The following is a 16,080-nucleotide window of genomic DNA, read 5'->3' on the forward strand; positions in this document are numbered from 1 at the left end:
TTTCAAATGCAACATTTTTATTGAGAGAAAGAGAGAAAGAAAAAGGTGGTCAGAAAAAAATTAAAAATCCCTAGTTACAGAAAAACCCCTTATATATAGGAAAATATAACCCTCAGGTTAAATGACATCATTCTGACACATTCACCTCATCACATTCCAGTCTTCCTGAAGGGAGTATCCTCCAAATTAACCTTTTTAGCAAATGGTCAAGGGTTGAAGTCAAGTTTTAATCTGTGTACAAACCCAGAACAGTTTATGATACATTTTGTATACAGGGCTGATTGGGAGATGCTGTCCTCCATAAAATGAAAGAAGGAAAAAATACACACACACAGAATTTGGAAATAGTCAAGGTATATATTTAAATGTAAATAGACCAATGAGACCTCAGGAAATTCACAACACAAAAAAGACAACAAATGTTTTCATACTGGTGTTACAAGATTTTACAAGGGTTTACAAGATTTATGAGAAAGGAAGTTGATTCTTAAGGTTGTTGGTTAAAAAGTGAGATACCTATGTAAAAATGTTTCCTGGAAGATGTAACTTTGTACCTATTCAGGGATCTTCCTGAATCTTATCTCATTCACAGGATTTCTTTTCTGGGTGAGAAACTCCTGTGCAATTTAGAAATTTTGCACACTGTCAGTCTCCTCTTCCCTGTAGGAAGCCTAAGGGATATGTGACATACAACAAAGGTCAAGATATTTAATTCCTTTCCAGATAATTTCATCCCCAAGCCAATTTTCTGAAAGAAGGATCCAGTATAAATCAATCTTGTAAATTATTAAATATAGCCATAACAAGAAAATTGCCTTTGCAACCATATCTTGCTATCACTGACCCTGAACCATTGCTCATTGGAATCAGCTTTGACCATATTCTCATAATTCTCAGGATTTATCATGTCTGATTCCTTCTGGAGATTGCTAATTCCAACAAGCCACTATTGTGTTTTCCAGAGTTTCTAGCCTACCTGTTCTCCGTCAGGCAGGCACCCCTTTGAATGCAAATTAAACAAGCTGGGCTAGTAAGAGGTGAAAGGATTTAGAATGCAAATTAAAGCAACCCTAGGTTGCTTGTGAAAGAAAATGGAGAAGGGAGCTGTAAAACCAGGAAGAGTCTATTAGCCTAGCCTTGGGTTCATAAAACTTATTCCTATACCACTAGACTATAGTTTTAAACATTATTCAAGTACAAACTCAAAAGACACATCCCCAAATCCCAAAAATATTTTGTGTAGTAAAGACACTGGATAGTGTCAGACACATAGTGTCTGATAGTAAAGACATAAGTCGTTTCTGCATCATTCAAGCCAAAGGTAATTAAGAGGCCAGTGTATTCTGACTGGGGTGGGGCAATCTTGTCCTGTAAGGGGTGCTGTCTTGAAGAGGTCTGCTTACTAATTCCTACTGGGGTCTTAGGCATATTCATTTTGGAGATATTAATATTGCTAATATATTTGAGAATAACACACTAATTTCTCACTGCACACATGGGAATCAGCTTTACGACAAACTTGCAGACTCTGCTGTCTGCACCTACACTGCATTGTGACCTGCCTACTTTACTTCGCCCAGGGGAGTTATGAAGCACTCCCATTGGGCTACTGGGCAGGTGGTGAGTGATGTAGTCAGACATGGGGAAAGGGGGTGGGGAGCAGCCCAGCTGCACCTCCCTCTGGCTTTCTAGTTAGGAACTCTGGTGAACTCTGTGCTGCAGGAACAGGGTCCTTGAGGCACTGGGACTTGGCATGCATTCCCATAGAGAGGTCTCTGTGTGCCTCATCTGGTATGTGTGCCATTGTTTCACCATGACAGCTACAGAGTATATTCCATTTTTTCTTTTCTTTTTTCTTTTCTATTTGCTTTTCTATTTTTTAACCAGTTCCAAATAGTTTTAGTGATCACATTTTTATAAAAGATTGACATCTAGTAATAACTAAGCACTCTTTATTTCTACTTTTTTATTATTTCATTTGAGATTCAAGATTTTTTGTTTCTCAAAATGAATTTTCATCTTATCTAGTTCTATAAAGTAACCCTTTGGAAAAGGAAAGAAATAACATGGAAAGAAAACTCACTTATAAAGTACACCAGTAAAGCATTTTATTTTGTGTATGGCTGCAAGCCATGACAGGGAGGAGCAGGGGAATCTCTATGGGACTATAGAGCTTTTGAATATGAGTCACTTTCCACATATTTTTAGTAACCTGAAATTCATGTAATCACACTGGAGTCACAAATAGTCCTTAGGTGCTTAGAACAGGAGTCAAGGGGATCAGTTGGATGGTGTCATCAGCAGCCTTAGGACAACAGATAACTTTAGATGCTAAAGTACCTGGAGGATGGGATAAACTAAAGGACAGTGGGCATGGGAATCCAACTCTTGGCTGAGGGTGTATAGGGGCAGGGGAAAACCAGGGTGAGATTGTTAGGTCCAGGGATCCAAGAAATATGTTCCAGCTTAAGTCTTTGGCTAGCAACACAGTCTGCAAGTGGAACTTCTGGGAGGAATAGGGGCAGGTTGGTATATCCAGTCTGGGGTCTTTCTCTTTCGTTACAAATGTGGGCAACAGCATGGGGCAAAAAGAGATGTCTGGTCCCAAGGAATGATGAGCTTCTTTTGGAGGGCGATGTATGGTTCCGCGTCTGATGGCAGATGGCAGTGTTGATGGGCAACAGGATCCGGGATGAATTCTTCCAGTATGATCGAAGGATGCTTTTCTCCCTGATGCGCTCGGTCTCCCAGTTGGACGTGGTGGCAAGGAAGAGGTGCCAGGTGATCGAGGAAGAAATTCCGATACCTGATAGTAAACAGACTTAAAACATTTCATTAGTGCTTGTACATAGTTAACTGTTTCATCTGTTAGTTAAAGATCTGTTTGGAATGGGATGTCTATAGCAGTTTTGAGGTATTTGGCCATGCTTTTCTGCCTAGTAAATGCTTGTTAACTGAATTAGAGTTGAAAAGGATATTAAAGGAGATAGGGGTGATCAGCTCACTTATATCCAGTTACTGTATAAATCTTAGCTATGTTATTTCTAAGCATTCTATTTAGCCATTCCAATGCCTCTGAAACTCAGGATGGTGCTAGAGGTGAGAATGCAATTGAAAAATATGAAATTTATCTTTCAGTTTGTTCTTTATATTGAGTTTCTCTACCAATACAGACAGATGTAGGGGAATGGGAAATCTGAGTGCAGCTGAACCATTTTTATCCAATTCTTTTGGTATTCTTTCTTTGAAGGACAGATTGGTAGAGATAGGATTGAGAGGGGGTTAAAAAGGAAAGGGTGTCAAGAGAAATAGTGATAAGTCCCAAGTTACAGTTACGGGGAAATTCTAGGGGTGAGAGACTAGATAGGTAAAGGTAATTCTACATAGGTGAAGCTTCCAAGATTACTCACCCTATCAATTCCAGCCCATTCTGCCCAAGGCAATGACTGATAATGAGTTAACTCCAGTCAGGAAGAGCAGGAGGAGGTCCAAAGAGTCTGCAGATGCTCTATATTCAGTCCAGTGACCAGGTGGCAAGAAGCAGGAGAGCGGAATATCTACTGAGTTGAAGCAAATTGTGCTACTAGAATTGATTGTATGGTGGTGACAATGGAACTCAGGAAGAATAGGGAGGATTCGGGGAAGAAACATGGGAAAACTCTTAGGAACTGATACAGAGGGAAGGAAAAACCAGTCAACCACAATGTCAGCGAAAGTCCTTCAAAGTTAAATGATTGCATTATTTTTGTAATGACCAGGATCTTTGCAGTAGAGAAAAGCTGAGAAGTCACCTCTGTTCCTTCTACATAAATATGATTATAGAGGCAGATGGTCTGTTTGTGAAATCTAGCATATGCAGACTAACTTGGTGGATATTTTGCTGGGTAGAGGTCTTACTGAACTGCCTACCTCCATTTCTTTTTCTAATTCTTTGCACTAAGGGATGGCTTACTTTGGAAATGATAGGAATGGACGGACATATTTGGAAATGAGGGTGATGAAAAAACAAAAAGCTATGAGGACATTGTAAAGATAAAGCCATGGAAAGAAGCAGGGGTGGGCAGTGCTGGCCAGGTAGTGAGAGTGACGAGAGCCTGGATGGGTCAGAAACTGGGTCCTGGCTGGTTCTGGAAGGGTGAGGCTTTCTTGATTTACTCACCCTCCAAACATCAGCTAGGGCAGCTCTTCCCCAGAGCCAGTTCCAGCGAGGAGTAGCCTATCTCACTGTGGATGGGGAGAGAGAGGAATGGGAAAGCTGAGGGTCTCTGGTCCTGGTCCGTTGTTCTGGATTCAAATAGCAGGTCTGTTAGCAGGGTGGATAACAATGGCCCAGGCTCTAGCCTGGGTTTCAGAGGAAGGTTCAGAGACTGGATGGGTTTGAGTCTGTTGCCTGCTGAGTTATAGAAGGGTGAGGCTTCTTTATTTTACTCACCCTCTAAACATCAGCCAGGGCAGCTCTGCCCCAGGGCCAGCTCCAAATGGTTATGAATCTACAACACATAGGAGAGGACCACGGACCCTATAGGGTCCCAACTTTTGGTCTGGTTGGTCTGATGTCAAGAAGCAGGGAGAGAGAAAGTGAGGTAAAGGAAGAATCCCAGGTTCTATCTTCATGTTCAGAAGTAGGTCCCGGAGACTGGATGAGTCAGAGTCTGAGTCCTGGCTGTATCAGGAGGGGTGAGGCTTACTTGACTTACTCACCCTCCAAACATCAGCCATGGCAGCTCTGCCTCAGAGCCAGCTCCAATGGGAAGTCAATGATCTCCAAAAGGGATGCACTCTGATAGGTTCTAATTTTGATCCATTGACTGAGTGCTAATAAGTAGGAGGCTAGAACATCAAATAAGGAGATGTTTAACATAGTATGGTACATAAACGAAACCCATGATTTCTTCAATATAATAATGTAGTTTACCTAGAAAGGATGGCGGGGTGAGGAAGCATGGGAAGACTAATATCAAATGACAGAGAGGGATGATCAGCAAGAAAGGAAAACAATACACCAGATCATTTTAAAAATATTCATGGAAAGAGTGAAAGTGCATGCATTGTAGTCATGAGGCCCAGGGCTTCTGGTCTTGGACAGGAGCTGAGAACATAAACCTGCTTCTTTGCAGTACAGCCTGGCTGGACTTTGTGTGTAGAATCTTGCACAAAGGATCAGGTATTACTCAGGTGTGAATGAGTGTTGCTGAAGTGCCTTTTCTGCACTTTTCAATTTATGATATAAACTGTGATTCTCCATGTAGGAGATTGGGAGTGATAAGTTTGCCTCTGAGGGTGATATTAAGAAATGTTGGAAGTGTTTTGAAATTATCATATAAAAAAGCCAGGGGAAATGGCAGGTGTTTGGTCCTATGCTGCCCACCAAATGTAAAAGCTAGAAAGCCACCGTGTGCATTTGGCTAGTTCTAGATACGTGAGGCTTTTTGGATCAACTCTTTTTTCTAGTTTCTGTCAGGTGAGACCTGCTGCAGTGCCATTTGCAATGGGGGAATTCATCGTTTCCATATGGCATTTGGAGGACCATGGACTTTGGAAAGTGTCTAGTATTGGTCCAGGCATCTGGCGATGAGAAGTAGGGGAGAGGCACATTGATTGGGGAGTGGTTCCGTGGTACCTAAGTGAAATCCATGATCCCTGTGATAGAAGAAAGAATGCCTAGGAAAGGTAGAAGGAGTCCTGGAGAAACTGATATGAATGGATGCAGAGGGAAGTTAGAAAAACAATATATATGATTTCTTCAAAAATGTGAATGGAAAGCACTGAAAAGGGAAAGTGAATGCACTATAATGACAACAACCAAAGATTTTGGTTCTAGAAAAGAGCTGAGAAAATATACCTGCTTTCCAATATTTGCAATTATGCTATTAAACAAAGCAAAAATAGAAATTCACAGCATGAGATAAACAAGAAAACCAGATAGTGCTGAAAGAAACCATAAACAACAAACTAATATTAATATTTGATTTATATGCTTCACATACCTTAGCATATTAATTTTTAAGAGAAAAAACACTGAATCACAAGAAAATATATACAGTAAAACAATAATCACAGTTGATTTTAATGTCCCTCTCAGTTTCAGACAAATCTAATAGAAAAATTAAAGAGGGAAGGAATGTAGAATGGAACAAAGTGCAGGTGAAATTAGAACTAAAAGTCTCAAATCATCTTCTAAATTGGAATATCAAAGAATATACATATCACTCAGAAGCATGTGGATCTTTTACAAAAATTGGCTGTGTGTGAGACCATAAGAGATAGGAAATAAATATAAAAATACAGAAATATTAAACATGTTCTTTATAGACTATAGATAATAATAGGCCATGAACAATATAGAACATAGACAATAAATAATCAGTACAAGGAGCATATAAGTCAGGTAAGGACAAAGTACAGAAGGAGAACTATAGATCATTAATGAATATAATTTCAACAATTTTCAATAAAATCCTGTCAAACAGACTATATAGCGATATATACAAGAAATCACTCATTGGATTTACACAAAGGAAATGAGGATGGTTCAACATTATGAAAAAAATAAATATAATTAATCACATTAAAAACACAAATGCATCAAACCACATTATTATCTTAATTGATTATTATCTAGTGGGGAAAACCTTTAATAAAGTAGAACCCTTATTTATGCTGAAAAGCCTAAAAAGTACAGGCATAGAGAGACTTTTTACATATCACGTATCTAAAACAAAAGAAAACATCATATTTAATAGGAATACACTAGAAACTTTTCCAGTAAAGACAGCAGTGTGGCAAGGATGACTGCTTATACTGGCAGCAGCATTAATTAATACAATAGAAAGAAATTACAAGTGTTAAGATCAGTAAAGAGAGGACAAGACTATGCATATTTACTAATGACATGACAGTTTACTTAGAAAATCCTAAGGAATCAGCACATAACAATTGAGACAATAGTTTTATCCAAATTTCAGGCTACAAAATAAATCCACAAAGCCAGCAGAATTTCTATATAATAACAACAAAATCCCAAAGATAATATAGAAAGGGAAATATCATTCCAAATAACTACAAAATGCACCAAGTTGGGGTCAATCTACCAAAGCAACTAAAATACTTGAATAGATTCAGTTACAAAGTGCTACTGGAAGAAATAAAGACTAGCATAAATGACTGGAGAAATATATACAGTGCTCATGGCTAGACATGCAAATATAATAGATACACCAATATTACCAAAATTAATTTACAAATTTCATGCTGTGCCAATCAAACTATTTGAAGGGATACTTTACAGAACTTGATAAAATAATACAATTCAATAAGAGATTTTAAAAATCTTGAGTATAGAGGGAAACAATGGAAAATAGGAAAGAAGGAGGTATAATACTTCCTAACCACAAAACATATTATAAAACAACAGTCATCAAAATTATTCAGTGATTGGTTAAAAAATAGAGTAGTTCAATGGAATAGAATAAACAAGTTAGAATCAGAAACAGTGGAATTCTGTAACTCAGTATTTGATAAATTGAAAACATGAATTACTTAGGAAATAACTCCCTATTTGACAAAAAGCGGTGAGAAAACTGGAAATCAGAATGGCAGAAATTATGTTTGGACCAACACCTTACAGTATATTACAATATAAATTCTAAATGGATATGTGGCTTTAATATTCATGATAATATCATATAATTAAGAAGAAAAGCAGATCATATCTTTCACAGCCCTGGTTAGATTTTTTAAAACCAAACAACAGATAGAGGCAATCAGAAAAAAAGATAAAACTTGTAACCTTGATCATATAAAACTGAAAAATTTCTGCACAAACAAATAAGTATACCTAGGATAAGGAGAGAAATATTCAATGGAAAAATAAACTTTGGTTCTCAGATAAGCATTTGGTAATCAAAATTCAGAAACAACTAACATATATATACACACATATATATTTACAGACAAATATATGTATATGTAAAACCAAACGCTATTCCTCAATAAATAAGTAACCAAAGCATGTAAAAAAAAGTTATCCAAAGAATTACAAACTATTTACAACCATATCAAGGAATGATCCAAATCACTAATAATAAAAATGCAAATCAAAATAAACTTGAGGTTTTAACTTATACCCTGAAAATTTTCAAAGATGATAAAAGATGATAGAACAATCAATGTTCAATCAATCAAATGTTCAAAAATGTAGGCATACTAGCATATTGGTGGTGGAGTTTTGAATCACCACAACCACTTTCAAATGCAATATGTAATTATGAAAATTAAGTGGCTAAAAATGCTCATACCCTTTCACCCAGAGGTTCCAATACTAGGCTTATACTCCATTGAGGTCATTGATACTTCAACTGGGGAATGGCTAAATGCATGTGGTATGTGAATGTAAGTCTTGAGATGAGAGGCTTCCATGATTATCTCACCCTGCCTATATCAACCAGGTCAGTTCTTTCCCCTGGGCCAGCTCCAGTGGAGTGTTATTAATCCACAACTCAGAGGAGGGAGGGAAGGTGGAGGGGTATCAAGGTTGCTATGAACTCTGATAAACCTCTATTTCTGGTCCAATGGGTTATTAACCAGAAGTGGGTAGTTTTTAGGGGAAACGGGCAGTCCTAGGTTCTAGCATAGTAATCAGAAATAGAGACCATATACACATGAATCAGCATTTGGAGTCTATCTAGTTGTAAGGGACGGAGGTATCATTGCATAAATCACCCTGCAATCCTCAGGAAATGCAAGATTTATTTATCTCCACAGTGGTGAGGAGCATGGGCTCTGGAGGGATTTTCTCTTAAGTACAGTAGCCTGATGTCAAGAAGCTGAGGAAACATCAGGGTAAATGGAGAGACTTAGGTCCTAATCTAATGGTCAGAAGTAGGGTCAAGGGACTGGCTGGGTCAGAGCCTGAGGCCTAGTTGGATTGGGAGGGGTGAAGTTTGTCCTAGATTTGTTTACCCTCAACTTCAGTATGGTTATTTCTACCCTATAATTAATCAGTTACCTCCATCTAGGAGAGGGGTGCCAAGGCCACTAGAGTGGCTCTATTTTGGGTCAAGAAAAATGTCAAGAAAAAAGGCAGCAATGATACCAGTATAAGGACTATACCTCAAAGAGAACAAAGAGGGAAAGGACCTATTTATACAAAAATATTTGTGGTAGCTCTTTTTATGGTGACAAAGAATTGGAAACAGAGGGGGACTCAGATGGGGAATGGATGAACAAGTAAAAAATGATGAAGGAGATGGTTTCAGAGAAATCTGGGAAGATTTGTATGAACTGACACAAAGTTAAAATGAGCTGAACCAGGGGTACAATTTATACTATAACAACTATATTGTATAGTAAATCAACTCTAAAAGACTTTGGAAACTATGATGAAATGTGCTACCTACTTCCTAATAGAAAGGAGATGAACTCTGAGTGCAGGCTGAGACATATTTTTTTGAACATGACTAGTGCAGGAATTTGTTTGGTTTGATTGTACATGTTTATAACAGACTTTATTTTTTTTTTGCTTCCTCTTTGGGGGAGGGGTGGGGTGGGGAGAGAGAGAGAGAGAGAGAGAGAGAGAGAGAGATTAGATCTTTACGAAAATAAAATTTATTTTAAAAAAAGAAGTGGTAGGCAAGGACATTGGTTGGTGGCCTGCCTAACAAATTATGCCGCCATAATCAATTGCATGATGGTGGTAACCATCCAGGAAGAATAAATAGGAAGGATTCAGGGAGGAAATGTGGCAAGACTCTTAGGAGCTGATGCAGAGGGAAGGAAGGTAAACCAGGAAAACAGTCTATCCAATGACTATAACAATGTCAATGGAAATCCCCACAAAGTGAAAGAGAGTACAATGTCATTGCAATAACAGAGAATATTTTTCCTGGAGACTAGTTGATAAGTCATCTCTGTCCCTTATATGTAGATGACAGGAATCAAGGAGGGTGAAATATTGTATATGCAGGCTGACTTGTTGGATGAGTTGGCTGTTTTGTTGAATTGCCTTTTTTCCATTTCTTTTTTAATTCTTTGTACTAAGGGATTACTTCCTGTGTTGAGGATGGGAAGGAATATATTTGGAAAGCAGGGTGACATAAAAACAAAATCTCTGATGAAAATTGTACCAATAAAGCAATAGAAAGAAGCAAGTGTGGCAGTATAGAAAAAGGCAAGTTGGTAAGTGAGAGCAATGAGCCTGGATGGGTCAGAGTCTGGGTCCTGGCTGGATCTGGAAGGGTGAGGCTTTCTTGATTTACTCACCCTCCAAACATCAGCTAGGGCAGCTCTTCCCCAGAGCCAGTTACAGCAAGAAATAACCTGTTTCATTCTGAGTTGGGAGAGAGGACAGAGAATGTGGAGGTTCTCTGGTCCTGGTCCGTTGTCCTGGATTCAAGTGGTAGTTCTGTTGGCAGGATGGATAACAGTAGCCTGGTCCTTGTCTGTGTGTCAGAGGGAGGGTTGGGAGACTGGATGGGTTTGAGACCATTGCCTGCTGTGCTATAGAGAGGTGAGGTTTGTTTATTTTACTCACTCTCCAAACATCAGCCAAGGCTGCTCTACCCCAGAGCCAGTTCCAAATGGTTATGAATTCTCTACACATGGGAGAGGCTATAGCCTCTGGAGGATCTCCACTTTTGGTCCAGTGGTTTGGTGTCAAGAGGAATCAGAGTAAAGGGAGAATCCCAGGCTTTATTCTGATGGTCAGAATGATGCCCCGGAGACTGGATGGGTCAGAGTCTGGGTCCTGGCTGTATTGGGAGGGGTGAGGCTTTCTGGATTTACTCACCCTCCAAACATTAGCCAGGGCAGCTCTGCCTCAGAGCCAGCTCCAATGGGGAGTCAATGATCTCCAAAAGTGAGTTGGCCACAAACTCTGTAGCAGCTCTATTTCTGATCCAGTGGCCAGGTATCAAGGAGTATATGAAAGGGATGTCAAATGGAAAATGCCTGAACATACTCTGGTACACCAAAATGAAGCTTATGGTTCCTGTGATATAAGGAAAGAAGCCCAGGACGGATGGAGAGAGGAATGGGAAGATTGTCATCAACAGATAGAGAGGGATGGTCATGAAGAGAGGAAAAGAGTGTACACAATGTCAACAGAAAGCAACAAAACTCGAAGTGCATGTATTAGGATCTTTCTCCTGGAACAGAATTAAGACAATGCACCTACTTCTTTTGGGAACAGAGCACCTGGACTTCGGGTGTGGAATACTGCCCCAAACATCAGAAGCAGCTTCTGTGTGGTTTAGTTATGCTTAAGTAAGTGCCTTTTTTGCATTCCTTGTTTCATTCTATTATTTAAAGGGTAGTTCTCTGGAAGGGGGATGAGGAAACGGAAGTGATCTTAAAACGAAAGATATTACAATTGTTTTACATGATATAAAGAAACAAGGTCAACAGTAAGGCAAATTTGTTCCAAAGTAGGCAAAAGGATCAGTAGTTGACCCTATGCTGTAGCCCAAATGGAGATGTTAGAAATTGACTGGGTCAGAGTCTGGCCTCACTTGAGGTGAGGTTTCCTGGATGAACTCCCCGTCCCAGTTTCAGTCAGGGCAGCTCTGCTTCAGTGCCATTTATGATGAGTAATTTCTTGTGTCCATGGTGAAAATGGGAGTCCATGGAAATAAAATGTGTCTACAAGAAGCAGCAAAAGTCACATTGACTGCTGGGGCTTTAAGTGCTGTGGTACGCAAATGAAGCCCATGATTCAGTTAAGGTGAGAAAGAATCAAAAAGGACAGGCAGAGGCTTGGAAAGACTAATATCAATTGATGCCAAGGACAGTCAGAAAAACAGGAACCAGTATTAATGATGACTCCAAAAATGTGAATGCAAAATGCTCTAAAAAGGGAAATTAAAGGCATTTTCTTGATAATGACCAAGAAGCTCGGTCCTAAAGCAAAGCTGAAAAAATGTACCTTCTTCCATGCTCTGCAAAGGGGAGAGACTATATCGGTGTGGAACGTGGCAATATGATCAAACTCAATATGTTGTTTGGATTCTAGAAGTACTTTTCTGCATTTCTGGGTTCTAAGGGATGGTCCTCTGGGTAGGGGATGATGAGGCAAGATATATGTGGCAGTGATGGTGACGTGCAATAAAAATATTTCCATGTTTGTGGAAGAGGTTTGTCATATATATATATACAACAAGGAGATCTTCAGGAAAATGACAAGTCTCTGATCCTAATATATTGAGCAAAGGTAGAGGCTAGAGCCTGAGTGCACATGTGGATGGTCTGAGTATGAAATACTGCATAGGCAGGCTGATTGGTGGATGTGTTGGTTGGTTTTGCTGAACTGCCGACCGCCATTTCTTTTCTAATTCTTGGTACTAATGGACGGTTTGTTTTGGAAATAATGGGGACGGGCATATTTAGAAATGAGGGTGATGAAAAAACAAAAAGCTATGAGGACATTGTAAAGATAAAGCCATGGAAAGAAGCAGGGGTGGGCAATGCTGGCCAGGTAGTGAGAGTGACGAGAGCCTGGATGGGTCAGAAACTGGGTCCTGGCTGGTTCTGGAAGGGTGAGGCTTTCTTGATTTACTCACCCTCCAAACATCAGCTAGGGCAGCTCTTCCCCAGAGCCAGTTCCAGCGAGGAGTAGCCTATCTCACTGTGGATGGGGAGAGAGAGGAATGGGAAAGCTGAGGGTCTCTGGTCCTGGTCCGTTGTTCTGGATTCAAATAGCAGGTCTGTTAGCAGGGTGGATAACAATGGCCCAGGCTCTAGCCTGGGTTTCAGAGGAAGGTTCAGAGACTGGATGGGTTTGAGTCTGTTGCCTGCTGAGTTATAGAAGGGTGAGGCTTCTTTATTTTACTCACCCTCTAAACATCAGCCAGGGCAGCTCTGCCCCAGGGCCAGCTCCAAATGGTTATGAATCTACAACACATAGGAGAGGACCACGGACCCTATAGGGTCCCAACTTTTGGTCTGGTTGGTCTGATGTCAAGAAGCAGGGAGAGAGAAAGTGAGGTAAAGGAAGAATCCCAGGTTCTATCTTCATGTTCAGAAGTAGGTCCCGGAGACTGGATGGGTCAGAGTCTGAGTCCTGGCTGTATCAGGAGGGGTGAGGCTTACTTGACTTACTCACCCTCCAAACATCAGCCATGGCAGCTCTGCCTCAGAGCCAGCTCCAATGGGAAGTCAATGATCTCCAAGAGATGAGAACACGGACTCTGGAGGGTATCCAGTTTTGGTCCAATAACCAGGTATCAAGGAGCAATGAATAGGGACATAAATTGAGGAATGGCTCAACATATTGAGATACATAAATCAAGCCCACGATTACTATCATATAAAGTCATTTGCCCAGGAAGGATAGAGAGAAGTATGGGAAGATTGATAGGAAGTTGTGAAAAGAGATGGCCAGCAACAAAGGAAAACAGGGTATTCAATTCCTCCAAAAAGGTGAATGAAAAGGAGCAAAAAGAAAATGTGAAGGAATTATAATGATAATAACCAAGGATCTAGGTCCTAGAAAACAGTTGAGAAAAGGTGCTTTCTCCTTTGCTTTGCAATGGTGTAAGTCTATGCATGTGGAATATTGCATACAGGTTCAAATTCAATTAATGTGGCATTTGGTTGTGCAGAGGTGCCTTCTCTGAATTTATTTCCCTATTCATGGTTATAAGAAATGGTTCTCTGGGCAGGGGGTGACTAGGAAGGTCATATATTTCATTAATGGTGATATATAAACAAAGGATCTCCCCATTTGCAGAAAAAACAGCTTTATGGTAAAGATTCATGGATGACCTTCAGAAAAAATGGCAAGGCTAAGGCCTGTTAGACAAAGGTAGAGATTAAAGGCAAATTGAGTATGTCTGAGCAGTGTTTTTTTCTAGAGATGAAAGGCTTCCTCCCTCCAAATATCAGCCAGGTCAGCTCTTCTCTTAGACCATCTCCAATGGTGAGTTAATACATAGCTCAGAAAGAAGGGAAAGGGAGGTTGCTGTGGATTCCAGAAGGCCTCTACTTGTGTGTCTAGAGAGCTCATTATAGAAGTAAATAGAAAGTCCTAGACTCTGGTCTGATGGTCAGAAATAGGGCCTAATTACAATACGGGTCAGAGTCTGGGTTCTACTTAGCTGTAGAGGAGTAATGTGTAATTAAATGAATTACTCTACAGTCTCAGGCAGGGCAGCTTTGGCCAGGAGCTAAATTAATTTAGGACTTACTCAAGCTGAACTGCCAAGCATTCAGACTGTTGCAGTGAGCACAACTTCAATGGGCTAGCTGTGATGCTTGAATGCCAAAAGCAGGTTTGCCTAAAAGACTATTTTACAGAGAGCTCACACAAGGCAGATGCTCATAGAGAGTTCAGAAGAAATAATACAAGGACACTCTGAAAGTCTCTCTGAATAATTTTGGTATTGACTGGGAGACATGGGAGATCCTGGCACAGGACCGTCAAGCATGCCTATCCATGCCAAAGAAGGTGCTGTGTTCTAGGAGCAAAGCAGAATTACAGCAGCTCAGAAACTGGAGCTGTACAAATTTGGCGATCGCTCTATCTCAAATGTTCACACAGACTATTTGCGCCTGATCTGTGATAGAGCCTTCTGAGCAAATATGGGTCTGGTCAGCCACAATCGGACTCACAGTACATTGACCCTGATATAGTGATGTCATTTTGGTCCTCTTTGAGTATGAAGGACAACAGTGATCTCCACAAGGGAGAGGAGGGGGCATGGACTTTGGAGAGACTCTCTTTCTTTTAGGTTCAGTGCCCTGATGTCAAGAAGCTAGGGAGGCATCATGGCAAATGGGAAGACCCTGGTCATATCCTGATTGTCTGGAGTAGTCCAGGGACTGAATGGGTCAGAGTATGGGACCTGGCTGGATTTGGAGGGGTAAAGTTTGTCATTGATTTACTCACCCTCTAAACTACAATTTGGGCATCTCTTTCCCAGGTCAGCTTCCATGGTCAATCAATTAGCTGCACCTAGGGGGCCCAAGGACTCTGGTGGGCTCTCTTTTGGGTACAGTGGCAGGTTGTCAAGAACCAGCTGAGAGTTGGACATTGATTGGAGGAGTCATTTGCGTGATAGTGGCAACAGATTCCAGGAGGAATAGGAAGGATTTAGGGAGGAGGAATGGGAAGACTCTTAAGAGGTACTGGTATCATTTAGCAAATAGCTAGTACGTGCCCAGATCCTATTAGAGATTATGAAGACATGTTTAACACATTTACTTAGGTGACCTTGGGCAATTGCTCAACCTATCTGGTTGCAGAGGGAAGGAAGGAGAACTAGAAAATCAATCTTCCGGTGACTCCCACAATGTCAGTGGAAATCCTCACAAAGTGACAGTGAGTACATTGATATTGTAACACTAAAGAATCTTGTTCTTCTAGACAAGTTGAGAAAAGTTCTCTCTCTCCTTTCTATGGAGCTATTGGGGAAATATGAGTATATAATATTGCACATGAAGGTTAACATAATGAATTAGTTGGTCATTTAGCTGAATTGCTTTTCAACTCCATTTTTTTCTAATTCTTTGTACTACTCAAAGGCTTATTTTGGAAATGATAGGGATGGGCATTTTTGGAAAAGGTGATGTCAAAACAAAGGCTATAATGAAAACCATAAAGATAAAGCAATGGAAAGAAGCAGGGGTGGACAGTGTAGAAAAGGCAAGTTTTAGAACTTAGTGAGGTTGTGAGTGAGAGAGATGAGAGCCTGGATGGGTCAGAGTCTGGATCCTGGCTGGATCTGGAAGGGTGAGGCTTTCTTGATTTACTCACCCTCCAAACATCAGCTAGGGCAGCTCTTTCCCAGAGCCAGTTACAGCAAGAAGTAACCTGTTTCATTCTGAGTTTGGAGAGAGGACAGAGAATGTGGAGGTTCTCTGGTCCTGGTCCGTTGTCCTGGATTCAAATAGCAGATCTCTTAGCAGGGTGGATAACAGTGGATAACAGGGAGGGTTGAGAGACTGGATGGGTTTGAGTCTGTTGCCTGCTGTGCTATAGAGGGGTGAGGCTTGTTTATTTTACTCACCCTCCAAACATCAGCCAGGGCAGCTCTGCCCCAGGGCCAGCTCCAAATAGTTATGAATCTATTACACATAGGAGAGGAC

The 16,080-nt window shown here is 40.5% G+C and overlaps 1 protein-coding gene and 2 non-coding genes across 9 annotated transcripts in view; all 3 read right to left on the bottom strand.

Annotated features, from left to right (window-relative positions):
• CCDC160 (coiled-coil domain containing 160) overlaps nucleotides 1-16,080 on the bottom strand; it is a 109,130-nt gene continuing 93,050 nt past the window's right edge. For all 7 annotated transcript variants that reach the window (XR_008914429.1, XR_008914426.1, XR_008914428.1 and 4 more), the window contains one exon: nucleotides 1-16,080. This exon is cut by the window's right edge and continues 32,238 nt beyond it. The gene's annotated coding sequence lies outside the window, so the exon portion shown is untranslated.
• Nucleotides 4,656-4,719, bottom strand: MIR12402-2 (microRNA mir-12402-2). Its single transcript, NR_162997.1, has one exon. It is a non-coding gene; the product is annotated as a microRNA mir-12402-2 (primary transcript).
• On the bottom strand, nucleotides 13,051-13,114 carry MIR12402-1 (microRNA mir-12402-1). Its single transcript, NR_162996.1, has one exon. It is a non-coding gene; the product is annotated as a microRNA mir-12402-1 (primary transcript).

The sequence above is a fragment of the Monodelphis domestica genome, chromosome X (genome assembly GCF_027887165.1).
Source record: "Monodelphis domestica isolate mMonDom1 chromosome X, mMonDom1.pri, whole genome shotgun sequence".
NCBI lineage: Eukaryota > Metazoa > Chordata > Mammalia > Didelphimorphia > Didelphidae > Monodelphis > Monodelphis domestica.